Here is an 8,323-nt window from a genome sequence, read left to right as displayed (position 1 = left end):
GACATGAGTTATCAGTAGGGTTTCTAGAAAGGCTTTGTGACACATTTGAGTACCCCTATAGACACAGCCCCCCCCCAAACCAGTGAGCCACTGGCCTTTGTCAAGTAATTATCCAAGACATAAGAAAGCGCCAGGAATTATAAGGAATTTGAAGGTCTCAACTTCTGGAAATTGCTCAGAAAGCTTAGAACATCTGAGATTCAGCTGAAGACAGAAGGGAACTCTCCCATGTGATTTCTGCCCTTGGGGAAATGGATGAGAGAAATGAGGCAAATTGACCATGAGATGGGGTCCAGGGACTCAACAGTGTTGTTGGGGACCTGAATGCAGATCCTTAGAATTTAGACCAAAAAATGCCACAAACCACCATGCTCCAACATGTATAGATGTCCTCATAGCTGATTGCTAAGGAAGAATGTGAGAAGATAACAGAAGTCCTTTTAGAGGCCCACCAAGCCCTGGGCTACAGTCTCAGCCAAGAAAGCTCAGCTCCATTCCTTAGGTCACATACCTAGATTACAACCTAGAGGAAGGAAAGCAGACATGTTTCCATGACCATGTTTTAGGCATCCTTCACATTCCCAACCCTACATCAAAAGAGAAATGTGTGGAAATTTCTGGGGGGGGGGGGGTTGGATACTGACTAGAGTGGGCCAACCACCTCTTTGCCAGCATCAACGATATGCAGCCTTTGGAATGGATAGAAACTGAGCAGAAGGACCTTGTAGCCATGAAAAAGACCCTGGTGTCTGCCCCTGCCCTGGCCCTTCCAGACCTTACTGAGCCATTTCCGTTGTATGTGGATGAGGACCAGGGAAGTCCTCATGCAAACCCCTGGAAAAGATGAGTAGTTTCTCTGTGAAAGAGATTTGATCCATTTCCCATAGCTGCCACTGCCCTGCTGATTAAAGAAGCTAACAAATTAACTTTAGGGCACAAACTATTCCCAACACCTCCACACTCTGTTGAGGTCCCCTTGAGAGGGCCACCCAGAAGATGGATGTCTAATGCCTGGGTGACCTGATTACAACCCTGCACTTAAAAATTTGACATCAGCCCTACCTATATCCTGCCAGATGATGACCCTGTGTGACCCCTGCATGACTGCCTTGAGATGACTAGCCTGATACAGTCTGTTAAGCCTGATCTGACTGAAGTCCTGTTGGTGACCCCAGACAAGATCCTGTTCACAAATGGGAGCAGATTTGCCCAGAATGGGATCAGGTATGCAAGAACAGCAGTGGTGACCCCAGGTAGGACTATCTGGACTCAATCTTTAAGCAGAGTAACTTTAGATCAACAAGCTGAACTTTTACCTTCGATTCAAGCACTCTGCTGGGGGAGGAAACAAGGCTGTTATCATATACATTGATAACTGATATGTTTTCTCCACGGCCAATGTCAAAGGAAACAGATCAGATAATTGGTGTATTAGTCTGTTTACCTGGCCCCATGGCTGACCACCTTACTGTCAGCATTAATTAGCCAGGTCACTGATTCTATCCTGATCAGGCTAATGGTGGGACCCTGCATCCTCAACCTCATGGATAATTGAGGTACTGGTCTCTAGGACCAACTGTGCCCCCTAGAAAAGGACATATCAACAATTTAACTCATGCCCATAGAACCAGTGGGGAAAGTGACAGGGTTAGACAATGCAGAAGCGCGCCCCCCACCCCATCTTGTATCCTTGATGAGGCCTCAGGTTTAACTAGAATTTGATCTTGATGGAGATTCTCATGGAAAAATACCCAACTGTATTCTAGGAATCCGAGGGCAGGATATTCCAGCTAGCTTATTTTAGCTTCTGTTAAATTCCCTGCTCGTGTAAACTTCCCCCTCCAGCTAACTGCTTAGCTTAGCATCTGTTAAACTGCCTGCTGTGCAACTACCCCCATGTCCCATCCTCACAGGCAGCTGCAGAGTATGATACCAGAATGTGGCTTTTTGTCTTTAAAAGCCCATAACTCTAAATTCTCAGGCTACATGTTTCCAAATACATGAGTGTAATCCCAGCCACTGAAATAAAGACTTTAAGTTGGCTATAAGCTTGAATATGAGTGGCCATCTCTGGTGGACTCCCCATAACACTGTTACCTAGGCTATTTGGGTATCTCTGATCAAACTGAATATGTTTCAATGTGAAAATCCTAAACTCTACTACATACATCTTGACATTTTGCCTTAAACCTGCTCTATGGTATTTGAAAAAGAGTAGTTAAGGATTATTCACATTTTCAACACAAAACCAAGTCTTCATGACAAAAAAATTGGACAAGTCCCTTGTAATCCTTTATTCAGTAGTAAGTACCCTAACTGCCAGAAAGTTACTGAGTTCCAAAAATAAGTACTCTACTACAGATCCTTGTAGTTGGAAAGCCCCACATTCTCAAATTTTCTTGGTTGCTTTTAAAGGTAAACTAAAAATGGGATGCCACATTGCTTAATTGCTGTGCCTGCTTTTATTGCTGCTGCTTTGAATGTAATAAGGAACGACATCAATGAGACTACTGTGCCAGTCTGCTCTCGCAAAGATGGCAATAGAGAGAGGGAGGACCCACCAGGGGGAAAAAGCAGCAGTATTTCCCATTGACCAAGTCTTGTAAGTAGGACCAGCTGTTGAGGATTATCATCTGGAATTCCGAAAATGTTTCTTTCCGATGAGGCTTCCTCCGATACATATTTGGAAAACTGTAATCTAGCCTTTCCCAACATTATGTGTAATGTGTCTGTCTGTGTGTAACTGATTTTTTGAGCAATTCCTCACCACCCATCAAAGGCTTGAGTTTCCATCTGTAGACAGTACGTTTGGTGGTAGAAAACAATAAACTTAAAAAGTTAAAACTATAAACATGCGTTTTTGAATGCTCATGCAAAATATTCAATCTGCATAGCAAAGAAATGATAGGTAATTCTGCATTGCATTTAGAGTTAAAAACATCTGTCCAATATGGCTTAGCTGTAGGCCAATCCCACAAAAATGCAAAATACTGTCTCCTGATAACAGAAGTTGAAAGTACCATTGTACAATTAAGCTCTGTGGTAGCTATATTTTACATTTTTAACTGGTCTGAAACAAACTTTTCTAGTTTCGTCTCTACCTTGTCTTCCCAAGGCAAGACTTGTGTCTTAAATGTACATCGATTAAGGCTGTGTGCCAGGAGTGGGCTTCCGTAGCCACCTAAAACTCCCAGGTGCCAGTACACTAGGTCTTTAGCTGTGGAACAAATACATGAATAACTGGGATATTCAGGTCATGAAAGCTGTTTATAAATTTAAGCAATAGAAGCAATTCAGGAAGTGGAAGTTTTGTAATCCTTAATTGGTTCCTTTTTACAGAAAACAAAATTACCAAAACTACATTAAGAGTATAATCACATATATTGCCTTTCCCCAGAATAAAATGGAGAGAGAGACACTCTTCTAGTTCAGTCTTGAGTGAAATATTTATTGTAGAAGAAAACAGAGCTGACAGTCAATCTGCACTGATAAGAGCCAGCCCAGCTCTTTATGATGGTTCTGTCCCCTCTGCCCTTGTATAATCTGATTTTAAAAATTGGCATTACCCCTTTCCACAATAAATCACACTGGACATTAAGGAGGAGAGCGGCAACTGAAAATAAGGAGACCGTTTTCTCTGTTTCTACTGATGCTAGTTAGGGCCATGTTGTTGTGAGCAAAACCTACACAATACACCTGCTCTATAAGAACATTTAACTCTGTTCTTTTTTTCAAACTGGATGTTGTTTGCTGTGTATCACTCTGCTTATTGTGTGTCTGTTTTGAGCAAAATGAAAATCCATCTACAGGTGATAACCCTAGTTAGATTGGAGCAGTCTTTGGCAGGCAAGATCATTGAGGATAGCCACTCAACAGGAAAGTTGGAGCCATCCTCAAAACTGCCCTCACTGCTTTGCAGTGATGCACAGTCCTGAGCTCTGGTATCAGGGGCAGGTCTGAAAGGCAGGCAGGCCTACAGGTCTGTAATGTGACTCAGCTGATTGAACCATGCAGCATGCATGTACAGCTCTGGATCAAGTTCAGTTGTATTGTGCTGTCCTTACCTGACCATCCCCTGACAAGACAAGATAAAGGGTGCCGAGATGAGCCACCCAGGAACAACATCTGTGCTTTATTGCATAGGAGCAACCACTTACATAGTGGAAGCCTATTGACTGTGATTGCCTAGCACATTATCTCAAACTGGACAGCGAACACTCATGTGCACTACATGGAAGAAGCACTTTATATAGGAGATAATGGAGAGTACATACTGGTCCACAGGCTATTGGCTACTCAGGATACTTCACAATTGAGTGCTCTGACTTCTAGAACTATGCAGGAACACGGTGGGCCATGCTTCCTTCTTATTTAGAAGTACAGTGTTCCGGGTAGGCTATGCCTACATTTTCTTCTACAGTATTACCACGTTAGGCTCACCCTAGATTTAGGATAGCTGGATTTAGGAAAACCCTTGGTCCCCTGCCAAGCCTGTTCAGAACCACCGCTTGTCCATAGACAAATGTGACTCACGAGAAGGCTGATAAATGGATTGAATACAATCTGAAAACCAAAACTATATCAAGAAATAAATGATAGGATAAGGCGACTGCTGAGACCTAAATCAGTCTGGCGGTTCCTCAGAAAATTGGACATAGTACTACCGGAGGATCCCGCAATACCTCTCCTGGGCATATATCCAGGAGATGTTCCAACCGGTAAGAAGAACACATGCTTCACTATGTTCATAGCAGCCTTATTTATAATAGCCAGAAGCTGGAAAGAACCCAGATACCTCTCAACAGAGGAATGGATACAGAAAATGTGGTACATTTACACAATGGAGAACTACTCAGCTATTAAAAAGAATGAATTTATGAAATTCCTAGGCAAATAGATGGACCTGGAGGGCATCATCCTGAATGAAGTAACCCAATCACAAAAGAACTCACATGATATGTACTCACTGATAAGTGGATATTAGCCCAGAAACTTAGAACACCCAAGATATAAGATACAATTTGTAAAACACATGAAACTTAAGAAGAACGAAGACCAAAGTGTGGACACTTTGCTCCTTCTTAGAATTGGGAACAAAACACCCATGGAAGGAGTTACAGAGACAAAGTTTGGAGCTGAGACGGAAGGATGGACCATCTAGAGACTACCATATCCGGGGATCCATCCCATAATCAGCCTCCAAATGTTGACACCATTGCATACAATAGCAAGATATTGCTGAAAGGACCCTGATTTAGCTGTCTCTTGTGAGGCTCTTCTTGGGCCTAACAAACACAGAAGTGGATGCTCATAGTCAGCTATTGGATGGAACACAGGGCCCCCAATGGAGGAGCTAGAGAAAGTACCCAAGGAGCTAAAGGGATCTGCAACCCTATAGGTGGAACAACAATATAAACTAACCAGTACCCCCTGGAGCTCGTGTCTCTAGCTGCATATGTATCAGAAGATGGCCTAGTCGGCCATCAGTGGAAAGAGAGGCCCATTGATCTTGCAAACTTTATATGCCTCAATACAGGTGAAGGCCAGGGCCAAGAAGTGGGAGGGAGGGGAAGGAGGGGAGGACATGGGGGAGTTTTTGGATAGCACTGGAAATGTAAATGAAGAAAATACCTAATTTAAAAAAAGGAAAAAAATGTTTAAATTTTATTACTTTTGGCTTTTGAAAGGCATGGTATAATATTGATGTTCCTCCTATCTTTGAATTAACCAGTGTTTCTTCTATCCTTGATAATAAAATTAGTATCAGATAAATTAAAATTAGAGAGTCCTGGACATGTGTCTGTGATATTATTATGTATGTATTGTGTTTTTTAATTTTACTCATAATCACATAAATGTGTATAAAAATACACTTGTAAAGAAGAAGAAGCTAAACTCTCCAAGGTCACATAAGAACGAGCCTATAATTAGAAACTCTTGAGTATAATGTGCTTGCTCCTCATCCTCCCCATCAAAAGACAATTTCTCAAGGGCCTAGAGATATGCTTTGCTGGTGAAGAGCCCTGGCTGCTCTTGCAGATGACTGAGGTTTGGCTTCTAGCACCCCCCAAGGCTGCTGGCAGCCATCTGAGATTTCAGTTCCAGGGAATCCAAGGCCCTCTTCTGGCCTCTGGACACTGTGTACACAGTGTGCATAGACATACATGCATGCAAAATACCCAAAACATAAAAATATTGAACAATAACAAAAAAAAGCCAACGTGAGCAATTTTTGCATTTTAAATGAACGTACACTGACTCTGTCTTTTTTGGTTTGTAATCTTGAACTCACTGATATTATTTGGAAAAATAAGTATTTTCCCTTTTATAGTATAGTAGTTTACTAGTTGTGGTTCATCCTTTCTCAACACAATGGGCTTTCTTGTTTTTTAATTTAAAATGTTTGATTACTCTAGATTGCTTTTAGGTTGCAGCTATGGATTTTAAGAATGTTTACTTAGTGTAGCGAATGACAATTGCTCATTGTCTGTGTGCATATTTAGGTGCATGCATGCCATGGTATGTGTGTGGACAGAGATTTTCAGAAACATCATTTGGGCCTTTTGCTCATGTTTTGATTGTTATCTTTTATACATATATTCTACATATTAGATCTTTGGAGATATAATTGGGAACATTTTCTCCTATTTCTAGAGTTGTCTCTTTTTTGTGATGGCTTATATGTACACAGATTATTAAGCATAATAAACATTGATTTGGGGAGATGTGCATGTGTGCTCGTACACTCTCCCATGCAGGTGTGAAAGCTAGGGGGTTGACAGGCTCACTTCCTAAAGACAAGTCTCTCCTGGAGCTTGCCATGTGGGCTGGACTAGCTAAACAGTGAATTTCTATGATCTGCCTCTCTGACTCTGCTCCCATCCCTACCAGTCCTGGGTCCCAACATCTGCTCCCATGCCTGCCTTTACTTGGTCTAGGGGTATGTACTCACATCCTCATGTTTACACTGCAAGCACTATTTACCCACTGGGATATTTCCTGAGCCCACGTTTATTGCTTTTATCTAAAGCACAACTCTCATAACTTTAGCTCAGTAGCCTGCTCCTGAGGCCTGACAAAGCCTGCCTTATTTTTAACTACCTGACCTTTTTTTCTGGCCAAGGGACATTCTGAGATGGTTCCACCTCTTGAATCTCCCTCCTGACTCCTCTCTGGCTGGATTGTCTTGTATAGCAGCATAAGCTTTCTTATACATCTCTACCACATGTGGACGTACACTGTTGCCCAAATACTGAGATTTTTTTTCTTAAAAATATTTTCGCCTGTCTTTAGGTCATGCATATAATGTGTAAAGTTATGACCCATAATGTACTTGTAATGAACCTCTGTGCTATACTCCTTGCTTTCAGAACTGTAACCATGGCTCCATAGGCACTGTAAAAAATAGAAAAGTCTTTATCTATGTCTTTATTCAGCCCCCATAACCTTCATTGCTAGTTGTGGGAAGCCGTGTACAATCGCCATTTCGCGAAACGTTACAAAGACAGCTAGTTAGTTGTATGATATCTATGGCAAGGCCTGCCCCTGTTTGGCCATCAATGCTTTTCACATTCATCTCCAGTTAGCAGCACTTGGCTTCACAGATCTCCTCTCTGCTGTACCTACTGAGAAGGAGAGAGCCAGCAAAAAATAGGTTGAGGCATGATTTTTCTGACTTTTATACCATACTTTAGTAGTTCATTTGCACACAGTCACCAAGAGCTGAGCTCAGCCACACAATGTAAGGTGAACCAATACATGTGTGCCATTCGTAAAGAGTAGGGAGGTGGAGCAAAGCAAACCAGTGCTCCTTCTCCCTGTGTCTGTGGGGTCTGACTTGTACTCCTTCATCACGTGTCCTTTCACATGTCTGCTATAGCAAAACATCCTTTCACCTGTGTCTGCTTCAGCAAAACCTTCACACACATGCAGTTTCAAAGCATTGTCATATGTCAACATTCATTCATATAGTCACACACACACACACACACACACACACACACAATTTAACATCCTGCTTCTTAGTGAGCCTCCTTCAACACAACACAGAAGGCATATAATGGTAACAATAGCTAACACCATGCTAAAGCTGTACATGAGCATCTCAAGAGATCCATTGGGTCTGCTGCTTGGAAAAGAAGACTGAAACGTATCCTTTAGAGCACAACTCCCGTGTGTTTAGAATGTGAACATATAGGAAGGATTAGTATCCCAATTCTAACTATTGCAATTGTTTTCTCTCTCTCTCTCCCTCCCTCCCTCCCCCCTCTCTCCCTCCCTCCCTCACTCACTCACTCCCTCTCTCTCCCCTCTCCCTCCCCTC

This window comes from Mus musculus, chromosome 17 (assembly GCF_000001635.26).
Source record: "Mus musculus strain C57BL/6J chromosome 17, GRCm38.p6 C57BL/6J".
Taxonomy (NCBI): Eukaryota; Metazoa; Chordata; class Mammalia; order Rodentia; family Muridae; genus Mus; species Mus musculus.
This window is presented reverse-complemented; position numbering follows the sequence as displayed.